This window comes from Salmo trutta, chromosome 2 (genome assembly GCF_901001165.1).
Source record: "Salmo trutta chromosome 2, fSalTru1.1, whole genome shotgun sequence".
In the NCBI taxonomy this organism is placed as follows: Eukaryota; Metazoa; Chordata; class Actinopteri; order Salmoniformes; family Salmonidae; genus Salmo; species Salmo trutta.
Genome location: NC_042958.1, coordinates 34,039,900 through 34,065,348, shown reverse-complemented (window position 1 = coordinate 34,065,348; position 25,449 = coordinate 34,039,900). Strand labels below are relative to the sequence as shown.

Below are 25,449 nucleotides of genomic sequence, written 5' to 3'. Positions count from 1 at the left end.
ACTCGCTAGGTCAGCCCAGTAATGTCCCTAATGTAAGCTTTGGCCGTCAGGGGCCAAGTTTTTCCAAGTGCCTTAACTTACCCACCTGCAAGTAGGATCACCCTAGACATGACATTAGAGACAATGCCATGATAGAGCTATTTAGCCAAGACCTTGGACATATATAGAACATAGTTCATATTTGATGATTAAGGTGTGGTAGACATATTTTGTATACTTTTATGTTTTTATTCCAATTTTTCGTTTCATTACCTTTGACACTTAGGAAGCCTTAGAGCCAAGATGCCGCTTGTTTGGGGAGGAAATGTAATGATGTATTGCCTGAGTGCTGTGCGTTATTAACGTCTGCCAAGTTACTGCCTAGGTCCACTAACCGGGATAACCGGACGACGGGCCGGAACACAGAGCCACTGCCAGACCTCCTAGGTCCATTCTGGTGGTGATCCACAGCTTGCGGAAAGCCTACCAGGGTGAACCACCAAAGGGGGGGGGCTGCTCTGATGATCCACAGACCAGGACATCCGATGGTCATTCTTATGGTGGGTTGCAACATGCAGAATCATTCCAAGTTGAACCTACCAGAGGGGGACTGTCATGACTGTCCTGATCAGGTCAGGGTACAGGAGACCACCACCCTACAGATTATCTCCCAAACCCCCAACAGAGGAGGAGAGATCTAGGGGTCTGAAGATGTGGGGGTTTTATGACACCTCACGCCCATAATAAACCTTAGTCCACAGAGAAATTCCTTTGTCCTAACAATGGAGAACTGGCCTCAGAACATTAAACATGCAATAAAGGGACTTTGGAACAATGGTTTCCGTCAGCCACAATGGTGGTCATGACGAGAGGTGGAATATTAAAATGTATGTAACTTTTGTATTGTTTTTAAAGGTTAAGAGATGACGTTATTATGAAAACATTGTACCTTTAAGAGTTTTCCCAGTATACGCCTGATGTTTATACATTGTACGTTGTGTGGAAAATATCCAAATCAAACAGAATGTTTTGGTAAAGATGAAATGTGAAGTTAGTGTCTAAAATTGGATTTTAGTCAAAATCTAGGCCTGGTCCGCCCAGAGAATTGCCCTAAAGGCGGTTACACCCACTTCTGACCCGAGGGTATAAGACAGGAGAGTGAAGAATTAACATATCAGACTAATTGACCCCAAGCTGCAGCGAAGGTCTAACAAAGTCAACGAACCCAAAACGAAACACAAGGTTGAAGACAAAGAAATCTTTTCTACACGAGCTACGGACGAGTAGCTGTGTCTAAGCGGGTAAATTCAAGCCGAACCACCCAGCCTCCACTCTCCATTAAATCGTGGTACTGACACCGTTCGAGTCCGAAGCTGTGAGTTCTGAGCTACAGAGCTGTCTGTCCTCAGAAGACCCCTTTCAGATCAAGGGTGAGGGATCAGACCACTTAGCCAAGAAGGACACTGACATCGTGAGGACAACCAGAGAGTTGCGCCGGAGAAGTGCGTCATTGAGAAGCTTAAACGACCCACGCGGAGCTTCCCACCTGAGACCTCCAACACGTAATTACATCATTATATTCTGACCCATAAGAGCGGCAGTTTGGGGCAAGGCTAGGTTTAAATAAGCATAGCTGACAAATGAACCCAAATGTATATTTCTCTCGTGTACTTCCTTTGTTTCTCTCTCTTTTAAATCCCCATTTTGGGTAACACGCGCCATAGTGTGTTGGCCCATTATACTAAGTCCTAATCAATAGCTAGACTGTGTTTGGTGTATGTGTATTTTTATCATCATTTTAGCTTGCTAGTAAATAAATAATCAACTAAGATTGGTGTGGTAAACTCATTGGTGAAGCCCGGGTCCGTGCAGATTCCCGGATTATGCGACGTTCAGAATGAGACTGTAGAGGAAATTGATTAATTTAGCGACTGTTGTAAAATCGATGTTCTGATATCCTTTGAGTTCATTTGGGAAATAGAAACTCAATCAAAATAATGTTCCCATGGTGCCCCAGGTTAATGAGTTAATAATTGCTTGATTCATTGCTTAATTCATTTAATCACGCAATTATAAACCGTTAATCATTCGATGAGCAACAGTCGTCACATTAACTAATACAACGTCACGACACTGGTCACCATAGCAGCACCCACCTGTAGCACGCGCTCCAGCAGGTATATCTCTCTGGTCAACCCCAAAGCCAATTCCTCCTTTGGCCGTCTCTCCTTCCAGTTCTCTGCTGCCAATGACTGGAACGAACTACAAAAATCTCTGAAACTGGAAACACTTCTCTCCCCCACTAGCTTTAAGCACCAGCTGTCAGAGCAGCTCACAGATCACTGCACCTGTACATAGCCCATCTATAATTTAGCCTAAACAACTACCACTTCCCCTACTGGATTTATTTATTTATTTTGTTCCTTTGCACCCCGTATTTCTATTTCTACTTTGCACTTTCTTCCACTACAAATCTACCATTCCAGTGTTTTACTTGCTATTTTGTATTTACTTTGCCACCATGGCCTTTTTTGCCTTTACCTCCCTTATCTCACCTCATTTGCTCACATTGTATATAGACTTATTTTTCTACTATATTATTGACTATGTTTGTTTTACTCCATGTGTAACTCTGTGTTGTTGTATGTGTCGAACTGCTTTGCTTTATCTTGGCTAGGTCGCAATTGTAAATGAGAACTTGTTCTCAACTTGCCTACCTGGTTAAATAAAGGTGAAATAAATAAAATAAATAAACATATATCATAAGGCCTTTCTTTGAGGGCATAGTTATACTCTAACATAATGGTGTTAAGAATCTCCTGGTTTACAGGCCAAGTCAGTCCTGCAAGTCACATTATGCTGGCTTGTAAAGTGATTTCTTTTGGAATCCAGACAGAGTAAGACTAGCCTACAAGTGGAATTCTTAATCACCCACAACCTGCATTCAGCCAGGGTAGGGAAGATGGAATACCGAGAGAACCTCAATCCTCTAGACTGGAACAACCAGTTGGTAAAATACACACAATTACAAACAGATTGGATTAGTTTAGAAAACTGAATGTTATTTATCTTTGTGTAGCATAAAATTAATCACTCAATCAATGTACATGCAAAAACACATATTACACTAAAACAAACATTTCTGAACATCTCCCTGCAACAGAGCATGCTGGGAAGTATTATATATGGTTCTTTGTAGAACCCTTCTTGCCTTCAAAGAATCCTTCTTGCCTTCCAGAGTCATCAAATAACCCTTTCTTCCAAAAACAGTTCTTAGGATGTTATAGGTTCAAGGTAGAAACCTTTGCCTTAAAAATAACCCTTGTATTCCTAAAAGGGTTCTTCTGATCAAAATGTTTCTTGGTTGAACACTATCCCTCCCCAAATAACCATTTTGGAACCCTTTCTTTCTAAGAGTGTACCGGTCCAATTCAAGCACTGCATACAGTACACATTGGCCTTGGAAGTTCCACCTGCAAATATGTATTTCTATAGTTTAGTTTATTTGATCATTTAAAACTAGGTACACATCCAAAGTTATGCACTTGATTAAGAATCATTGAGGATAAACACAAAAAAGCATACGACTTATTTCCATTGCGGTCCTCTTTCATGATAGCAGGTGGCAAGTTTGGCATATGTGACAGTCTACAACACATAGAATTGAGCACTTAAATGTGACTTTTTGTTGTATCTCTTCTCAATCTCTCGGAGCATAGCGAGAGTTGGTTTGAATATGGCTGGCAGAGAGTAAACAAGTTCAGCACTTTTTATCTCTAAACAAACACTTTTCCATCTTTCTTTGGAGTTTAAACTCTTATAATCTCGGGTCCAACATCTGTTGTGCCACCAAATATCATTAAATGTTCTGAACCGTGTAGAAAAAGGTCATGGCTACTGGAGAGCTGCTGAGACGACAGACACAAAGAGCGCATGGATGATTCAGCCCCAATCTCACTCTTTCCCCCAGTCTCTCTTCCTCTCTTTTATCCCTCTCTCCATCTCTGCCTCCCACTCCCTGTCTGACTCCTATCCTTTATTCTTCCCCCCCTCTCATTCTCTCTCCTCCATCTCTCCCTCCATCTCTGCCTGACAGACTCCCACACTCCAGTGAGTTTCTGTCCATGCGTGTCATGACTAATTGACTCTCACTGGGGGTTATGGCAAGGTTGTGGCCATCACATGCAATGTTCAGTCAGAAAGGTCAAAGTTGAATGAAAAAAACACGTGTGTTGGTGTGAATAATGATGACAGTCAGACGCAGCCTGGACAGACCAGATCATGGCTAACATACCAACGGTGTTAATTGAATCGGTGTGACCCAGTCAAAACGTGTGTGTACAGAAAATGTAAGTTGTTCATAGGAAGACAGTATGCTATAAGGTATCAGTACTGCAGCCCAGCCTTCAGATGAGAACGTGCATCTTTTCTCTTGCCTGCAAAAATGTAGCCCTGGGGATTGCAATACAGTTATAAAGCAAGTATAAATTAACTCACCCACTTTATTGTCTCCTCTTCAACATCATGACTCACCGGTCCTTAAATCCACACCTGTTGTCCTCCATGCAACTGCAGGTCTTTACTAAAAACAGAACAGGATAGAGAAAAACGATGTTGATATTTAAACAAAAACAAAACAATTAAATAAGCTTGTTGTAAGGCAAAGTGCTCAATTAGGCGGCAGGGTGGTTAGAGCATTAGTGGTTAGAGCATTGGGCTAGTAACCGAAAGGTTGCAAGTTCGAATCCCTGAGCTGACAAGGTACAAATCTGTCGTTATGCCCCTGAACAAGGCAGTTAACCCACTGTTCCTAGGCTGTCATTGAAAATAAGAATTTGTTCTTAACTGACTTGCCTAGTTAAATAAAGGTAAAATAAAATAAAAAAATTAATACGAGACTCTCAGACCAGAAATTATTGGTTGAAGAGACATTTAATACTATTACGTGTTCAGCTAAGAAAAGTTTGTTTTGTCGAAAATTCAAAGCTGCACTGTCTTAGTTCTCATCCCAAACGTAATCCTTTGGGAAGCTGTGAGAAATAGCATGAAAGAGAAAACATGCACCAAATCCATCCTCCCCCCAAAAACGGAGAAGATAAGAGCAGGCATTTCATTTTAAGCCTATTTCTGCTCCTTGAAATATAGTCACATGTGGGGTCCTGGGGTCTCTTTGAGGAACTGCTCTTAGTCTCAGTCTCTATTCCCTACACTAAAAAAATTGTTCCTAAATGGTTCTTCCTCAGCTGTTAAGGTTCATTAGAGAACTCTTGCCCAATAAAGAACCTTTGAGTTAAGTGTAGTGTTCTTGACATGGCATCTACAGTTCTTCAGAATTCTAAAAGGTTTTTGAAATGTATGGAAACCTGTAGATATGTCCCTTTCATAGCATAGAGCAAATTGACCAGTGTTTACTGGTATGGTTTTTCAGAGTAACGTTTCTAGTGTTGATTCAAAAGTTAAATGAACACTCAGTGGCGTGAAATAACTCGTGTTAATTTTAATAACCAGAGTTGAACCAAAACCACGGCCATCATTATCATATTTCCCAGCATGCTCTAGTTGAGATTGATTTCAATATATATGTTTTTGCATTGATTAATCAATCTTATACTACTCAAATATAAATAACATACATTTGTATAAACTATTCCAATCTGTTTAAAGGTCCTGAATAGTCACTTTGTAATGTACTTTTTCTCGCATAGCTAACTACCAGGAAGTTTGAAAAAATAGGCTGAGTGGGCGGGGGCTTACACTGAGTGTGCAAAACATTGGGAACACATTCCTAGTATTAAGTTGCACCCCATTTTGCCCTCAGAACAGCCTCAATTTGTCAGCGCATGGACTCTACAATGTGTTGAAAGCATTCCAAAGGGATGCTTGCCCATGTTGACTCCAATGCTTCCTAAAGTTGTGTCAAGTTGGCAGGATGTCCTTTGTTTGGTGGACCATTCCTGATACACACAGGAAACTTTTGAGTGTGAAAAGCCCAGCAGAGTTGTAGTTCTTGACACAAACTGGTATGCCTGGCACCTACTACCATACTCTGTTCAAAGGCACTTCAATGTTTTGTCTTGCCAATTGTCATGACTTTCCCTCCTGGGTGAGGATCAAAGAGAGGGGCCAGTTTGATGACTTTAACGACATAAACTTTCTTTCTCTGGCCCTTTGCGGTATGGAGATTGTAGTGTCTGAGTGTTACAACAGAGAGAGACTTTGCAGTATTTTAACATAAAAGAGTGGGCATTGAAACAATATTTCTAACATATTTAATGTGGGAAATTGTTGGTGGGGATCCAAACAATAATCATGTTAAATCAGTTGTTGTTTTGTGATATCATTAACCTCTCTGGGGTATGTGGGACGATTTCGTCCCACCTACGTAACAGCTACTGAAATTCCAGTGGCGCGATTTTTGAATCGTTAGAAATACTATTACTTCAATTTCTCAAACATATGACTATTTTACAGCTATTTAAAGACAAGAATCTCGTTAATCTAACCCCACTGTCCGATTTCAAAAAGGCTTTACAACGAAAGCAAAACATTAGATTATGTCAGCAGAGTGCCCAGCCAGAAAAAATCAGACAGCCATTTTTCAAGCTAGCATATAATGTCACACAAACCCAAACCACAGCTAAATGCAGCACTAACCTTTGATGATCTTCATCAGATGACACACCTAGGACATTGTGTTATACAATACATGCATGTCTGTTCAATCAAGTTCATATTTATATCAAAAAACAGCTTTTTGCATTAGCATGTGACGTTCAGAAAACGCATAACCCCCGGCAAACTTCCGTTGAATTTACTAACAGTTTGCTAAATTACTCACGATAAACGTTCACAAAAAGCATAACAATTATTTTAAGAATTATAGATACATTACTCCTCTATGCACTCGATATGTCCGATTTTAAAATAGCTTTTCGGATGAAGCACATTTTGCAATAATCTAAGTACATAGCCCGGCATTACAGGGCTAGCTATTTAGATACCCACCCAGGTCAGCCTGCACCAAAATCACATTTCCTATAAGAAAAATGTTCTTACCTTGCTTGTTCTTCATCAGAATACACTGCCAGGACTTCTACTTCAATAACAAATGTTGGTTTGGTCCCAAATAATCCATCGTTATATCCAAACAGCGACGTTTTGTTCGTGAGTTCTAGAACGCTTCTTCACGGTCCCGCGCATGGCGCATTGGCGTGTCAAAAATGTCTAAATATTCCATTACCGTACTTCGAAGCATGTCAACCGCTGTTTAAAACCAATTTTTATGCCATTTATGTCGTAGAGAAGTGATAATATTCCGACCGGGAGTATGCATTGAGCCTAAACAGCCGAATAAAATTTCTCCTCGGGAGCGACTCATGCACGCGCCTCATTCAAAGGTCCTCTGAGCATCCACTTACAAAAGGCGATAATCTGTTTCAACCTGAGGCTCCCTCGTAAACCTTCAGGTTTTTCGCGGGCTCTGAGAGCCTATTGGAGCCCTGGGAATTGTCACGTTACAGCTAAGATCCTTACTTTTCAATAAAAAGATGCAAGACGCACGACTCCTTGTCAGACAGGGTACTTCCTGCTTGAAACCTTGTCAGGTTTTTGCCTGCCATAGGAGTTCTGTTATACTCACAGACACCATTCAAACAGTTTTAGAAAATTCAGAGTGTTTTCTATCCAAACCTGAACAATAATATGCATATTCTAGCTTCTGAGTTGGTGTAGGAGGCAGTTAAAAATGGGAACATATTTTTTCCAAAATTCTCAATACTGCCCCCTAGCCCAGACAGGTTAAGGACAGTATAACTAAATAACAGTAACTCTACAAATGTATACGTCCCAGTTTTTCAGATTTTCATCTAAATGTTGACGGGGGACCAGTACGGGGAAAAAAATGTATGAAGTGTATGCATTCACTACTGTAAGTCGCTCTGGATAAGAGCGTCTGCTAAATGACTAAAATGTAAATGTACAATGTTGTGGAACTTATATGGTTAAATATGAAACTATTTGTGAGAAGATGAAATGTTATTTTAGCCTTCTAAATGAGATCATTGTTTTTCATATAGACTTTTGGTAAGTCAGTAACCACGCCTACGTGAGCACAGACATTGTGGCAACGTGATGGAACCGCCCTCCAAGGCGAGGGCATAAAATGACTACTCAGTTGAAGGCATTCTGTTGTACAACTGACTAGGTATCCCCCTTTCCCTAATATTACCTCCGGTGGACAATCAGAGACTTAGACTTTCTGTCAAACTATTCGTCACAGACGGATCGAGGGGTTTGAACAGAGAGACGACAGACAAAGACATCTAAGCATAAATATTTGTTGCATTTCTAAATCCTAATGAGCGGTTGTTAGGGTGCTATTATTCAACTGTATGGACAATAGTTGAATTCCTTTGTCTCTCCTTCTCCCGCTCTTTCTTTCCCCACCCCTTTCATTGTGTATCCAGCTGTCATATCGGGTTAGTCCACTAGGGACTTTTCATTGCATTATGTTAGTAATCAATTCAACCTATACTGTGTGTTTACGTAATTCTGTGTGATGATTTTGTTAGTTAGTAAATAAGTAATTAAGCCAGTTTGTGTATCGCTGAATCATCATTTAGACTAGGGTTTGTGCAGATTTGAAGTCAACAATGTTCAGAATGAGACTGATATGAGGTAATAATAATTAAAAAGACCCTGGGCCAATTGTGCACTGCCCTATGGGACTCCCAATCATGGTCGGTTGTGATACAGCCTGGATTCGAACCAGGGTGTCTTTAGTGACGCCTCAAGCACTGAGATGCAGTGCTTTAATTTGTAAGTCGCTCTGGATAAGAGCATCTGCTAAATGACTTAAATGTAATGTAAATGTCTTTAGACCACTGCGCAACTCATGAGTTAAAACCTGTTTGGGATAGGGGGCAGTATTGAGAATTTTGGAAAAAATATGTGCCCATTTTTAACTGCCTCCTACACCAACTCAGAAGCTAGAATATGCATATTATTGTTCAGGTTTGGATAGAAAACACTCTGAATTTTCTAAAACTGTTTGAATGGTGTCTGTGAGTATAACAGACCTCCTATGGCAGGCAAAAACCTGACAAGGTTTCAAGCAGGAAGTAACCTGTCTGACAAGGAGTCGTGCGTCTTGCATCTGTTTATTGAAAAGTAAGGATCTTAGCTGTAACGTGACAATTCCCAGGGCTCCGATAGGCTCTCAGAACCCGGGAAATAACTGAAGGTTGACGAGGGAGCCTCAGGCTGAAACACCTTATCGGCTTTGGTAAGTGGCGGCTCAGAGGACCTTTGAATGAGGCGCGTGCACGACTCGCTCCTGAGGAGAAATTTAATTCGGCTGTTTAGGCTCAATGCATATTCCCGGTCGGAATATTATCACTTATCTACGAGATAAATGGCATAAAAATTGGTTTTAAACAGCGGTTGACATGCTTCGAAGTACGGTAATGGAATATTTAGACATTTTTGTCACGCCAATGCGCCATGCGCAACACCGTGATGAAGCATTCTGATAGTGTCTAGAACTCACGAACAAAACGTCGCTGTTTGGATATAACGATGGATTATTTGGGACCAAACCAACATTTGTTATTGAAGTAGAAGTCCTGGCAGTGTATTCTGACGAAGAACAAGCAAGGTAAGAACATTTTTCTTATAGGAAATGTGATTTTGGTGGAGGCTGACCTGGGTGGGTATCTAAATAGCTAGCCCTGTGATGCCGGGCTATGTACTTAGATTATTGCAAAATGTGCTTCATCCGAAAAGCTATTTTAAAATCGGACATATCGAGTGCATAGAGGAGTAATGTATCTATAATTCTTAAAATAATTGTTATGCTTTTTGTGAACGTTTATCGTGAGTAATTTAGCAAACTGTTAGTAAATTCCCCGGAAGTTTGCGGGGGTTATGCTTTTTCTGAACGTCACATGCTAATGTAAAAAGCTGTTTTTTGATATAAATATGAACTTGATTGAACAGACATGCATGTATTGTATAACACAATGTCCTAGGTGTGTCATCTGATGAAGATCATCAAAGGTTAGTGCTGCATTTAGCTGGGGTTTGGGTTTATGTGACATGATATGCTAGCTTGAAAAATGGGTGTCTGATTATTTCTGGCTGGGCACTCTGCTGACATAATCTAATGTTTTGCTTTCGTTGTAAAGCCTTTTTGAAATCGGACAGTGGGGTTAGATTAACGAGATTCTTGTCTTTAAATAGCTGTAAAATAGTCATATGTTTGAGAAATCGAAGTAATAGTATTTCTAACGATTCAAAAATCGCGCCACTGGATTTCAGTGGCTGTTACGTAGGTGGGACGAGTTCGTCCCACATGCGCCAGAGAGGTTAATTGTTACGTGATTAATTGAGTCACGTAATAACTAAACATAGTTAATTGATTTGATAAAATAACAATCATCCCATTAATGGTAGTCATGTCATGACACAATTCACCCTCTGAATGGCACACATACACAATCCATGTCTCACTTGTCTCAAGGCTTAAAAATCTTTCTTTAACCTGCCTTCTCCCCATCTACACTGATTGAAGTGGATTTAACAGGTGACATCAATAAAGGATCATAGCTTTCATAGCTTTCACCTGGATTCACCCGGTCAGTCTATGTCATGGAAAGAGTTCCTAATGTTTTGTACAGTGTATAGTGCACTACTTTTGACCAGAGGTGCACTTTATAAGGTGCTATTTGAGATGCAGCTACTTCTATGCAAACTGGTGTTAGAAGGAGAAGGGGATGGTCAGGGGCTAACTTTATGAGACAAAGGCTTAGAATCTGCATCCCTCCACCCCCCATACCCACACCTCCTGGGGCCAAATGAATACCTGTCAGTGAGTATGTGGGTTTCACATTACAGCGTGTGATTTCATTAAGTGTGCCCTTCAGGGGTCTGCTACGCCAGGTGGTGGTCCGACAGTGCCAGAACTAAACTTAAAGCCCTGTATCTACATTGCAAATATACTCTTCTGTTAATGTACATGATGGCTCAGTCCTGCACTCAATAGAAAGACCCAACTGCTGTTGAGCTGTCATAGTTTCCATAATTCAAAGGCTTGAGTAAATTTCGTTTGAATTCACACTGTGACAGATGCACTGTCAAACTTTTGTATAATTTCAGCCAGTAGTTTTGAATGTAGCGCTCACGAAAGAAATTGCATACTGTCACGTGCGGATATGTGCACCAAGTCCTTGCTCTATTATGCTGAGCAATTAACCAAAATGTCAGTTGTTCAGATATTAAACAAGTAATTGACCGAGGTCGGTTCAATTACTTGAATTCCATTTAGTTCTGTTGTTTTTGTGAGCCCAACGTGCCGTTTCTCTAGAGAGAAATAAAATAATTCACAAGGGAAATGAAGTGAAGACCTATATGGGACACTGGGATGAAGGGAGTTGTACTTTTCATTATGGAAATATAAAACCTAGTTCAGTACAGGAACGTGGCAATTAACAACAATGACCATAATACATTGCACCTGTTCTTTTCCGTCTCGGACAGAGATGGATACACTTTAACGCCAGCTAGGTTAGGTTAGATACACACAGACCACATACAGCACTGCATGAGAGAGGAATGTACACAACCCAATGATGAGAGATAGAGACAGTTCATGAAAGTATGCGTTATCTACTATAAAGTCAAATTATTGTCAGACAGCTCTGCAGAATAGGCCTACTTAGGCAGTCTAGCCAAGCTAAATAGGATGACTAAAGACAGTACAGTATGGGGAGAACAGAGATAATGTTAGGTGGTTATCTGGATGGCTGACTGCTACTGCCCAAGCAGAGATGAGATGATGACTTAAAGGAATTAAAAATTATAAAGTAATATACACAACTGAAATATTTTATTATTTCATAGTAATTTCCTATTTTTCTATGTGGACCTGACAGAGACAATGGACTATTTTGTGTGTTTTGGAGCTTTGGAATTGCAATGCAAAATCTCTAATAATGGTTTAAAAAATTACAGATTTTTTTCATAATCTAACCAAAGTCAAACCGACTTCAAAATGCACAAATGTTGAGGAAATGGCTCTGCACAGGTTCCAAAAAACAGTAACTTCCAATTTAGGAGTTTTGTGGATAATTTAGGTAAGACAGTATTTCTGCGCGTAGATTATGCATGTATGAACTACACATTGACACATCCAGCCCAATGCACGAGGTTTAAAAAATACGTACTAGATGCCAAAGTACCGTTCAATCTCTTTAATACTGAAGAATTTGTATAAACCTCAATATCTTAATGTTCTATTAATAAATTATAATGCGCACATAGAATAGTACAGTGCAATTCTTTATATGATTAAACCATGGATTTGACCTTGCTGACTTCTCATCTGCAGTTGAAATAGAGTTAAAGGACTGCTGCCTTGGATTTTGAATGTAATTCTATTTTAATCACCAAAGATTTATACAAATCTGGAATTATTTTAATCACCAGAGTTTTGGATATACTGTAAATAAAATCAGATTTTTATTTTGACATTTTCTCCTTGTAGAGGTATGCAGTATTAGTCTCATTTTATCCCATGTACTGATAGGATAAGGCTTTATCGAAAATGCTCCCCTTGGTGACTCACAGACAGGTAGTTTCCGATAGGGAGTGTAATGTCATTATAATCTATATCCCAAATGATACCCTATTCCCAATTTAGTACACTACTTTTCACCCGGGCCCTAAAATGACCTTAATTGGTCATCATAGAAAAGGGCTGTCCGAGGCTAAATCTAAATCCCCCCCCTTTCCTGTCAACAATTCTCTGCTATTCACAGCCTTGCCAATCCTCTTTCTGACTCGCCTCTTTTCATCACCAAAACAGCTGCCTCCAACAATCAGGCAAATGTGTGCATGCCGTGTGTGTGTGTGTCTCCGATAACTTTCATATTGTGATTTTGATCTATATGTGGGTCAGTATGCAGCAGACAACCAGAGACAGAGACAGTGAAACGCAGAGGAACCAAGGAGATAATGTACTCAGCACCCCCTAAATTCTTAGTAAATTGACTTTGAGTACTCCAGCATAGACCTTAACATGAACACCCTCCAACGTCAATTTATCCCACAGTATAGGAACATAATAAAATTCAGTGCTAACAAATCCTGAAGTTTGAATAATATGTGTGTGAATAATGGAGCTGAGCCCATGGCTGTACAGTGGGGAGATTAAGCATGGAGCTAGCCAGCTATCAAGGCAGGCAGGGATGCAGGCTCAGGCCTAGTTGTCCTGGCTCAGTGTTGGCATAGCCTAGCTGGGGCTCAGGGGGTTAATGCAGCTGGGGGCAAGGTCTGATCCAGGTCCCATCGGTAGCCGACAAGACTTCAAAGAGTCTAAATGGCCATCTCCTCTCGGCTCAGACACACTGGGCAGCCCAGAAGTCCCAGCTCACAGGTCAAACTTAGTTTAATATTTTATGGATCGTGCTTGCATTGATAGTGAATAGTTTCATGAATACAGCAAAGGGCCTTAATTCCATATCACATCGAAACATATGGTCATTTCAAAGGCTGAGATTTTCCGACTTTTTGTAAAGCCTTTTCTCTCTCTCAATTCTCTTTCTCTCCTTCTCTCCCCTATCCTTCTCTACTTGTTCACTTCCCTCACTCTCTCGTTTTGCATAGAAGGTCACAGTAATTTCCCCCTTAGACAGATAAAAAATAAAAACATTTGCATAGTGATGAATTATTCAAAGTCCTGCCCTTGAAATGGAGAGCTGCAGTCGTCAACTAACACACACTTAAAAATGCTGGGTTAAAAACAAGCCAATTTGCATAAATATTGGACAGAATACGCTATGCGTTATTTATACCCAGCCAGCAGGGTCACAAACAACCCCTTGTTTTCTTTAAATTGCGTTGTTGATCCTGGGTTACTGAGCTATGATCCACCAAATAAGATTAGAAAACAAGAGGCACATCTTAGTAGGGGCGTGGCTGACAGATAGTTATTGTTGGCCCCCCGTAAAAGTAAATGTCATTCCAGTTAATCTGTTATGTTGTATTGTCAACACATTTTAAAGTTGAACACTGACACATTGTATCTTTAATAAGGCTTACACAAGAGTATGAGTTCCAATGCATATGCTAATGTTGATAGTTACCACTTTATAATATTTGTGGCTGCTAGTAAGTTCATGATAAAACATAATATTGTACATTGTACATACAGTAAGCTATAGCACCACCGTGTTTCTCAAATCATATTCTACAATATTTGGTCAGTTAAAGAGCATCCCCCCACTGAGTCTCTGTGACCTGGCCTTGACCTGTGTCAGCGTCCCGCGGCCTGCCACCCTACCTGGTGAACAGGTGTCAGATGGATGGACCAGCATCTGCTAGGCTACCCTGCAGCCCCTCAACACCAAGGATGCGGTGTGCTTAGTCTTAGTATGGAGACCAGGGAAGGGTCGGAAAGAAAACAGTCACAAAGAAGTGTCTCTCTCCCATACAGCTGCACTAGAACTGACTTACAGATCCCATATTGAATGATAAAGAATGATTCCCACGTTTAGGTGTCAGGCTGTGTGAGGCTGCAGTGGGATCAGTCACCAACACCAACAGTCAGCAGATGAGGCAAATATTCTCCATGCAAATTCAGCCTGCCATGCAGCATGTAGCTAAATGACTAGCAGCTGGTATTTTAAAAGGCATGCAAACACTTGTTAGAAGAAGGAGAAGGCAGGCTCACTGATTGAGTGGAAACAGTGTGAGTTCCAAATGGCACCCTGTTCCCTATATAGTGCACTACTTTGGACGAGTGCTCAGAGAGCTCTGGTCAAAAGAAGTGCACTATGTCGGGATGAGGGTGCCATTTGCAAATCAGGACGAATCAATGCTAACAAACACCATGCCTGCCAATTACGAGGCTTAATTCACTTTTTCTCTCAGTCTCCAATCCATTTCCTTCTCATTGAGAATAGAGAGAAGCAACTAACTCAAAGAAAAAATGTAAATTTTAGGATTTTTTTTCACTCACAGAGGCTGCATACCAAACGGCATCCTAATCCCTATATAATTAACTACTTTTGACCAAAGCCCTATGGTACACTATACAATACAGGCAATAGGATGGCATTGGGAATGCGCACATAAACGTGATCTCTTTTATCCTGAATCAATTGGTCAGTCTTTAAGAGTTGCCATAGATGGGACCAATCACAGCGATCAAGCAGGAGAGCTGGAAACAGGAATCTGATGAGAAAATCTAATTATATTTGTCGAATGTGCCGAATACAACGGGAGTAAACCTTACCGTGAAATGCATATTTACAAGCTCTTAACCAACAATGCAGAGTTAAAATATATATATATATATTTTTTTTAAAGGTTTAAAAAAGGGTTCGAGGCTATATACAGGGGGTACCAGTACAGATTAGGCAAGGTAATTGAGGTAATATGTACAGTAGGGGTAAAGTGACTATTCATAGATAGTAAATAGCGAGAAGCAATAGCGTAATAAATGGGGTCAATGAAAATAGTTTTGGTAGCCATTTGATTAACTGTTTAGCAGTTTTACAGTATGGCTTGAGGGTAGAAACTGTTAACTTCTATGGGCAAGCGTCCCACCCTAGTCAACAGCCAGTGGAATCGCGCGGCGCGAAATACAAATACCTCAAAAATGCTATAACTTCAATTTCTCAAACATCTGACTATTTTACACCATTTTAAAGTGAAGACTCTCGTTAATCTAACCACATTGTCCGATTTCAAAAAGGCTTTACAGCGAAAGCAAAACATTAGATTATGTCAGGAGAGTACCCTGCCAAAAATAATCACACAGCCATTTTCAAAGCAAGCATATATGTCACAAAAACCAAAACCACAGCTAAATGCAGCCCTAACCTTTGATGATCTTCATCAGATGACACTCCTAGGACATTATGTTATACAATACATGCATGTTTTGTTCAATCAAGTTCATATTTATATCAAAAAACAGCTTTTTACAATAGCATGTGATGTTGAGAACAAGCATACCCACCGAAAACTTCCGGTGAATTTACTAAATTACTCATGATAAACGTTCACAAAATACATAACAATTATTTTAAGAATTATAGATACAGAACTCCTTTATGCAATCGCATGTCAGATTTTAAAATAGCTTTTTGGTGAAAGCACATTTTGCAATATTCTGAGTACATAGCTCGGCCATCACGGCTAGCTATTTTGACACCCACCAAGTTTGGGACTCACTAAACTCAGATTTACTATTAGAAAAATTGGATTACCTTTGCTGTTCTTCATCAGAATGCACTCCTAGGACTTCTACTTCAACAACAAATGTTGTTTTGGTTCCAAATAATCCATAGTTATATTCAAATAGCTCTGTTTTGTTTGTGCATTCAGGTCACTATCCGATGGGTGACGCGCGAGTGCATTTCGTGACAAAAAAAATCAAAATATTCCATTACCGTACTTAGAAGCATGTCAAACGCTGTTTAAAATCAATTTTTATGCTATTTTTCTCGTAAAATAGCGATAATATTCCAACCGGGCAACGTTGTATTCATTCAAAGGCTGAAAGAAAGATAGAGAATTCTCGTGAATGCGCATCTCAGTCTCACTGTCCCCAGGCTGACCACTCACAAACTCTGCAGCTGTTCTTTGCCCAGAGACAGCAGACACCCCATTCCACTTCATGGCGGCTTTAGAGAGCCAATGGGAGCCTTAGAAAGTGTCACGTTACAGCACAGATGCTGTATTTTCGATAGAGATGCAACAGAAGGACAACAAATTGTCAGACAGGGCAGTTCCTGTATGGAATCTTCTCAGGTTTTGGCCTGCCATATGAGTTCTGTTATACTCACAGACACCATTCAAACAGTTTTAGAAACTTTAGAGTGTTTTCTATCCAAATCTACTAATTATATGCATATTCTCATTTCTGGGCAAGAGTAGTGACCAGTTTAAATCGGGTATGTTTTTTATCCGGCCGTGCAAATACTGCCCCCTAGCCCCAACAGGTTTTAAGGAACATTCTGGACCTAGACTTGGCCTTCCGGTACCGCTTGCCATGCTGTAGTAAAGAGAACAGTTTATGACTTGGGTGACTGGAGTCTGACATTTTTTAGAGCCTTCCTCTGACACCGCCTGGTACAGAGATCCTGGATGGCAGGAAGCTTGGCCTCAGTGATGTACTGGGCCGTACGCACTACCCTCTGTAGCGCCTTGCGGTCAAATGCCGAGCAGTTCTCATGCCAAGCGGTGATGTAACCAGTCAGGATCCTCTCGATGGTGCAACTGTAAAACGTTTTGAGGATCTGAGTAACCATGCCAAATCTTTTCATTCTCCTGAAGGGGAATAGGCATTGTCGTGCCCTTTTCACGACAGTCTTGGTGTGTTTGGACCATTATAGTTTGTTAGTTTGTTAGTTATGTGGACATTTTCGATCCTCTCCACTACAGCCCCGTCGAACGGAATGGGGGTGTGCTCTGCCTGTAGTCCACGATCAGCTCCTTTGTCTTGCACACGTTGAGGGAGAGGTTGCTGCCCTGGCACCACACTGCCAGGTTTCTGACCTCCTTCCCATAGGCTCTCATTGTTAATGATGGTGTTGGAGTCGTGCATGGCCATGCTGTCATGGGTGAACTGGGAGTACAGGAGTGGACTAAGCATGCACCCCTGAGGGGCCGCGTGTTGAGGATAAGCATGGCAGATGTGTTGTTGCCTACCCTTACCACCTGGGGTCGGTCCGTCAGGAAGTCCAGGCTCGAGTTTCAGAGGGAAGTGTTTAGTCCCAGCTTAGTGATGAGCTTTGAGGGCACTATGGTGTTGAATGCTGAGTTGTAGTCAACAAACAGCATTCTCATGTAGGTGTTCCTTTTGTCCAAGTGGGAAAGAGCAGTGTGGAGTGCAATAGAGATTGCGTGATCTGTGGATCTATTAGGGCGTTATGCGAATTGAGGTAGGTCTATGGTTTCTGGGATGATGATTTTGATGTGAGCCATGACCAGCCTTTCAAAGCACCTCATGGCTACGGGGCGGTAGTAATTTAAGCAGATAACCTTGGCGTTCTTGGGCACACTGACTATGCTGGTCTGCTTGAAACATGCAGGTATTACTCAGTCAGGGAGAGGTTGAAAATGTTGGTAAATACACTGTTGGTCATCGCATGCTCTGAGTATGCGTCTTGGTAATCTATCTGGCCTTGTGAATGCTGACCTGTTTAAAGGTCTTACTCACATCGCCCAACGAGAGTGTGATCATACAGTTGTCTGGAACAGCTGGTGCTCTCATGCGTGCATAAAAGGCATTTAGCTCGTCTGGTAGGCTCACGTTGCTGGGCAACTCGCGGCTGAGTTTCCCTTTATAATCCTTAATAGTTTGCAAGCCCTGCCACATCTGACAAGCTTCAGAGCCCATGTAGTAGGATTCAATCTAGCCTTTAGGTCAGTGTGGATGTTGCCTGTAATCCATGGCTTCTGGTTGGAATATGTATGTACGGTCACTGTAGGGACAATGTCGTCTATGCACTTATTGATGAAGTCGGTGACTGATGTAGCATACTCCTCAATGTCATCAAATGAATCCCGGAACATATTCCAGTCTGTTCTAGCAAAACAGTCCTGTATCTTAGCAACCACGTCATCTGACCACTTCTGTATTGAGCAAGTCCCTGGTACTTCCTGCTTGAGTTTTTGCTTGCAAGCAGGAATCAGGAGGATAGAATTATGGTCAGATTAGCCAAATGGAGAGTTGGTCTCAAGTTTTTTTTCCTCTGGTTGCACGTGACATGCTGGTAGAATTGAGGTAAAACAGATTTAAGTAGACACAGACCACCACCCCTTGTCTTACCGGAGGTTGCTGTTCTGTCTTGCCAATACATGTAAAACCCAGCCAACTGTATATTATCAACTGGTAAAAGACCAAGTCCATATTATGGCAAGAACAGCTCTAATAAGCAAAAAGAAACGACAGTCCATCATTACTTTAAGACATGAAGGTCAGTCAATGCGGAACATTTCTAGAACTTTGAAAGTGTCTTCAAGTGCAGTCGCAAAAATCATCAAGTGTTTTGATGAAACTGCCTCTCATGAGGACCGCCACAGGAAAGGAAGACCCATAGTTTAGTACAGTTAAAAGCCTCAGATATTGCAGCCCAAATTAATGCTTCAGAGTTCAACAGACACATCTCAACATTAACTGTTTAGAGGAGACTGCGTGAATCAGGCCTTCATAGTTGAATTGCTGCAAAGAAACCACTACTAAAAGGACACAAATAATAAGAAGAGACTTGCTTGGGCCATGAAAATCTGAGATTTTTGGTTCCAACTGCCATGTCTTTGTGAGACGTTGAGTAGGTGAATAGAGGATCTCCGCATGTGTGGTTCCCACCATGAAGCATGGAGGAGGAGCTGTGATGGTGAGGGGGTGCTTTGCTGGTGACAATTTTTGTGATTTATTTAGAATTCAATGCACACTTAACCAGCATGGCAACCACAGCATTCTACAGTGATACGCCATCCCATCTGAATTGCGCTTAGTGGGAATATCATTTGTTTTTCTACAGGACAATGACCCAACACAACTCTAGGCTGTGTAAGGGCTATTTGACCAAGAAGGAGAGTGCTGCAACAGATGACCTGGCCTCCACAATCACCCAACCTCAAACCAATTGAGATGGTTTGGGATGAGTTGGACCACAGAATGAAGGAAAAACAGCCAACAAATGCACAGAATATGTGGGAACAAATGTGACTGTTGGAAAAACATTCCAGGTGAAGCTGGTTGAGAGAATGCCAAGAGTGTTTAAAGCTGTCCACGGCAAAGGGTGGCTACTTTGAAGAATCTAAAATCTAAAATATTATTTGTTTATTTTGGTTACTACATGATTCCAAATGTGTTATTTCATAGTGTTGATGTCTTCACTATTATTCTACAATGTAAAACATTTTAAAAATAAAGAAAAACCCTTGAATGAGTAGGTGTGTCCAAACTTTTGACTGGTACTGTATGTTATGCCTATCACTCTGTATTGGCCTCAGCCTACTCACAAGGAAGCCTCCTAGGATCCCTTGCCCTGGACCCATCTTCCTCTACTACTCTCTTCAACACCTTCTGTACTGCTCTGATCATGGGAACCTCAACCTGCCTTTATCTCACTGGATACTTCTGATCTCCAGCACCATGGTTGCTTCCCTGCCTACCCAAACTCCTTGCTCCGGCCAAACGATACGCCACGCCCACAGATGTTAATGTCTTCTCCGCAATGAGTCTGGATCTGAGTACCTCCCTGATGATTTCTAGAAGCCAAACACATTCTAACCATTCTGATTGGTCCCAGAAACAGATGGGTTGGACCAGAGCTAGAACACACATGGGTAAAGAGGCGTTTTGAACATTCGTCATTGGCTTTGATACCCTGAATGGTTATAGATGATCCAATCGTTGAATACTTTGTTTTGTACAACACCCCTCATTTTTACGCCACCACAAACAACTTCAACAATGGCGGTCTCAGACTAAAGTATGCAGCGAACATAGAGCCCCGGATGAATTCTGTTTGAGTCGTCAGCCAACATGGGCATCCCTAAAATTAACACACAACTCTGGTTTCTCTTCATTACCCACAACCGTGCGTGATGTAGATTTCTAGGGTTGTATCCCTCTATTTACTCCCTCTACCCTATCTCTCACTAGAGGAGGCTGCCGAATATGAAGCCGTCAATTGTTGGCGAGCAGCAACGACAACCGCCAGAGCAGAAACCATGACCCGCCTGGAATTCAGCAGGGCAGTTCTCCAGAGAAGTATGGGCTTTGTGCCATCTGACCTGGACTGCCTGGTGCAAGCCCCAGGGCCACAGGAATGATTTGCGAGTTTCAAGACCCCTCAGTTACTAGAACGGTTTTGATTAAAATACAGAAATTGTAAAGATAAGGTCCCATTTTACAAGTTCACAGTCATTTCACTCTCAGACACAGAATCAAAAGTTGTTACAGTCCAATTCCACAACAAAAGCATCCAAGAGTATGGCATAGAAGTTTGGTTACACCATTTCACCACCCCCTAGGAGGGTCCTGGACAAAGCAACGTCTGGACTGGGGCACGAAAATTGCGGGTTCAGTTAAGACCAGACACAACAGGAGTGGGCAGACTCAAACATCTCCTCAGTACCATCTCGCTGGGGAACAACATGGGCTCAGTCCACTACTACCACATACCCAAACTGTGCAGGAACTGCGGCCAACTGGCCATCTGGCCGCAACCTGCACAGCCATCATTTGCAGAATCTGTAAAGGGGACCATCCCACTGCGGACTGTACTTCCACACTACCCTGCAACCTGTGCGGGAAAGGTGGGTACTGCTTTAAAACTTGCCACAATTCCTGTACCGGAAGGGAAAGGGCCAACGACACTAACCCCACTAATCCAAATCCCAATCCCCCACCAGACAACAACAACAACAACGAAGACCTAGAACCAGGCCCCAACCTTAATACAGGCAATGCCCAACCCAATACCCAAAATGGCCCAGAAATGGCCCCCACCCCTGTAACCACCCAAGATGACGCAGGACAGCCGCCACCCCTGTCAGCCCCTCCACACCTCTGCCTCCTCCACAAACCCTTTCCTAGCCTCCTCCACCCCTCCAAACCCCTGGTCAAAGGGGAGCCGGTTTTGAGAGAGACCATACAACCGGAAGAACCCCTCGTCTCACAACTCCAGTTCTTAGATGATGACCCAAACTGGACAAAAATTTCTGGGAAAAGACCAGAAAAAGAAAAGACCAACAAGAGACCAGACCAGAAGACCACCCCAGCACCAAAACCCTAACGTCAACAAACAAAACCCGCAAAACCCCCAATCCCCTCAGAGAAACCATCACCCCTTCTAGACCCCTCACTCTACCCCCCCCTCCCCCAGTCCATTACTTCCTCTGATCGCTCCTCCCCGGCCCTGAACCCCCACTCCCACAACAAACTGCCCTTGACACATTTTTTACACCCTCGCTAGCACAGGTAGGAGAATAATCATCTCTGGCCCCCTCCCGTGATACCGAAGGGGTTCGGAACATTTCAGCCGATATTTTGCCCTGAACGAGTACCTGAAGAAACTTTGCAACGAAAGGAATGTCTCTTTTTGTGACAAATTTGATTTGTTGTGGGAGCAACCAGCACTTCTGAAAAGAGACAGGTTTCACCCTAACCGCAGGGGTTCCAGGATTATTTCCAGCAACATCGCAGTTTAAAGACTGACAGACAGGGTCTGGTAGTGCTCCAGTTTTCCCTGTCAGAATAAGCAATAGAGAACTTGGAAAGCATATTAACTCATATCAACTGGCACTATGGTTATTGTGAGTAACCTAATTTATGTTCCTTTAACTCCGCCTTCTAGTGAGTAAAACCTTTCTTGTGAATGACCTCATTACTGAGCGCAAAGTTGACTGCATGTTTCTCACTGAAACATGGCTGTCTTCAGACTGTAGTGCCACTCTTGTTGAAGCCTCACCCCAAACTACAGCTTTTCATATTCTGCCTTCCTCTTGTGATAATTTGATAATTTTAATAGCAAATTAAGGGAAACCATTGATGCCATAGCACCAGTAAAGTTGAAAAAGGCCACATCCAAACAGAGAGCCCCTTGGATGAGGGAGGAAACAAATCAATTTAAGAGAAATTGCTGGAAGGCAGAGCGGCAGTGGAGAAAGAAAGTTGCAGGTCCATTATGATATTCTGAGAGAGCAACTTGGAATATATAACAAGGCAATTAGAAATGGCAGACAGAATCATTTTTCTAACTTGATCACTAATAATCAGAGTATTTCCAGAGTGCTCTTCTCGACCATTGATGGCCTGATAAATCCTAACCCCGCAAACCTATGTGAACTTTCCTCCACATCTAAATGTGATGAGTTTGCGGCATGTTTCAGAGATCAGAAAACAAACGAGGTTGGGTATCGGTCAAGAAAGACCTGATGAAAAGTGTGATGATATGTGCCCTAGCCTACCATGCAAAGGCACTATGGATTTATTTTCCATGGTTGATACAGACATGCTCAGGAAAGTGATATCACAATTGAAGCCTTCTACCTGCCTTCTCAATTCTATCCCCACCACCTTCTTCAAAACAGTTTTAAATTGCATATCTGAAGAAGTGCAAGCTATTGTTAATCACTCCCTGTTCACAGGCACTTTCCCCACTGCAGTAAAAAATGCTATGGATAAACCCCTTCTGAAGAAAAGTAATCTAGATTCTTCAGCTCTTATCAATTTTCGGCCCATCTCCAACCTTCCATTTTTAAGTTCAATTCTCGAGAAATTGGTTTTCAAACAGCTAAGTAATTTTTTAAGTGCCAACTGCATTTTTGAAAAATACCAATCTGTTTTTTCTGCCGACAAAAGCACAGAGACAGCTTTAAGCCCTATTCACACAGGACTAGTATTACTATAGAAACTAGGTTATGTAATTATTACTCCAGCATGTCATTTTTCCACTGGACGATTCGGACGGGATTAGCTTTACCAAACTGCCCAACTGTAATATTTTTTTTCTCATTCAAAATGGACCCTTATGATTGAAGCCTGGAGGCTCTTCTGGGCGTGAAGATTTTTCAAACTTTAACTAAAGCCGTATTCGGACGGGATACGTTATACTGGGGGAGCTCTGGTATTGTAATAATGTGAACGAGCACAAATCACCACAGCCGTAATTTTAGACAGATCCGAATCTGCCATGTCAGTAATTTTTACTTGAAAGGAAGGTTATTATCCCATCCCTAAAAACCTACTATTTTTCGGCAAACCTCAAGGTCCTCTGATAATACTTATCCTGTGTAAATCATCACCCCTGTGTTTTGAGGGGTATTACAGAGTTTAACCGGTGCTGCACACAATATGGGTAAGAGATTGGGAACAAATTGATGCATAAAGCAAAGTGCTCTCTATGCACGTAGCCTACAGATGAATGACTTGTTTTGTCATATATTAACTTTCCTTTGGCCATTCTTCTCTTTTAAAAGATAAAGTGGATGATATTGTACCAATAAATTGATAAATTGCCAAATACATCAGGTAATTACATGTCTGCATAGGCTACAGTTCATGGTTCTTATGGATATGAATTATTATTTTGACTTTCTCCCTGAACTGAAGGACATTTGGCCAATATTATGCTATCCCTAGATATTTGAAATATCTTCATGCCTAGAAGAGCCTCCTTGCTTCCGCCATAACGGTCAATTGTGAATGAGGAAAAATAATTACAGGGGCAGTTTGATAAAGCTAATTCCAAACAATTTGTCCACTGGAAAACGGACATGCTGGGGTAATAATTACATAACCAACGTTCTATAGTAATACCAGTCCCGTGTGAATAAGGCTTTAGAGACAACACATATGCAAAACAGCTCTCTATCCTTGAACTCTTGGATTTAAGTTCTGCATTTGACACTGTTGACCATGATTTCCTTCTGGACAGACTGGAGAGTTGGGTTGGCCTCTCTGGTCCAGTTCTAAATTGGTTTAGGACCTATTTAATAGGTCAAGAGTTGTTTTGTCACCTTGGTGAACATAACTCAGAGAAAATACATATCACGTGGCGTTTTATTTTGGGTCCGATATATACACTGCTCAAAAAAATAAAGTGAACACCTGTTATGGCTAGGGGGCAGTATTTACACGGCCGGATAAAAAACGTACCCGATTTAATCTGGTTACTACTCCTACCCAGTAACGAGAATGTGCATATAATTATTGGCTTTGGATAGAAAACACCCTAAAGTTTCTAAAACTGTTTGAATGGTGTCTGTGAGTATAACAGAACTCATATGGCAGGCAAAAACCTGAGAAGATTCCTTACAGGAAGTGCCCTCTTTGACAAGATCTTGTTCTTCTTGTCTCTGTTTATTGAAGACTGAGGATCTTTGCTGTAACGTGACACTTCCTACGGCTCCCATAGGCTCTCAGAGCCCGGGAAAAAGCTGAATGATATCGAGGCAGCCCCAGGCTGAAACACATTTGCGCTTTTGGCAAGTTTTTATTTATTTATTTATTTATTTATTTTATTTCACCTTTATTTAACCAGGTAGGCAAGTTGAGAACAAGTTCTCATTTACAATTGCGACCTGGCCAAGATAAAGCAAAGCAGTTCGACAACATACAAAAACACAGAGTTACACATGGAGTAAAACAACATACAATCAATGATGCAGTAGAAAAAAATAAGACTATATACAATGTGAGCAAATGATGTGAGATAAGGGAGGTAAAGGCAAAAAATGCCATGGTGGCAAAGTAAATAAAGTATAGCAAGAAAAACACTGGAATGGTAGATTTGTAGTTTGAAGAAAGTTCAAAGTTAAAATATAAATAATATGGTGCAAAGGAGCAAAATAAATAAAATAAATAAATACAGTAGGGGAAGAGGTAGTAGTTTGGGCTAAATTATAGATGGGCTATGTACAGGTGCAGTGATCTGTGAGCTGCTC

At 41.4% G+C, this 25,449-nt stretch overlaps 1 protein-coding gene across 3 annotated transcripts in view; it reads right to left on the bottom strand.

Annotated features, from left to right (window-relative positions):
- LOC115154326 (disks large-associated protein 1-like) overlaps positions 1 to 25,449 on the bottom strand; it is a 297,949-nt gene that overhangs the window by 203,631 nt on the left and 68,869 nt on the right. For all 3 annotated transcript variants that reach the window (XM_029700440.1, XM_029700451.1, XM_029700458.1), the window contains exon 2: positions 4,477 to 4,561. The gene's annotated coding sequence lies outside the window, so the exon portion shown is untranslated. The remainder of the gene's footprint in view (positions 1 to 4,476; positions 4,562 to 25,449) is intronic.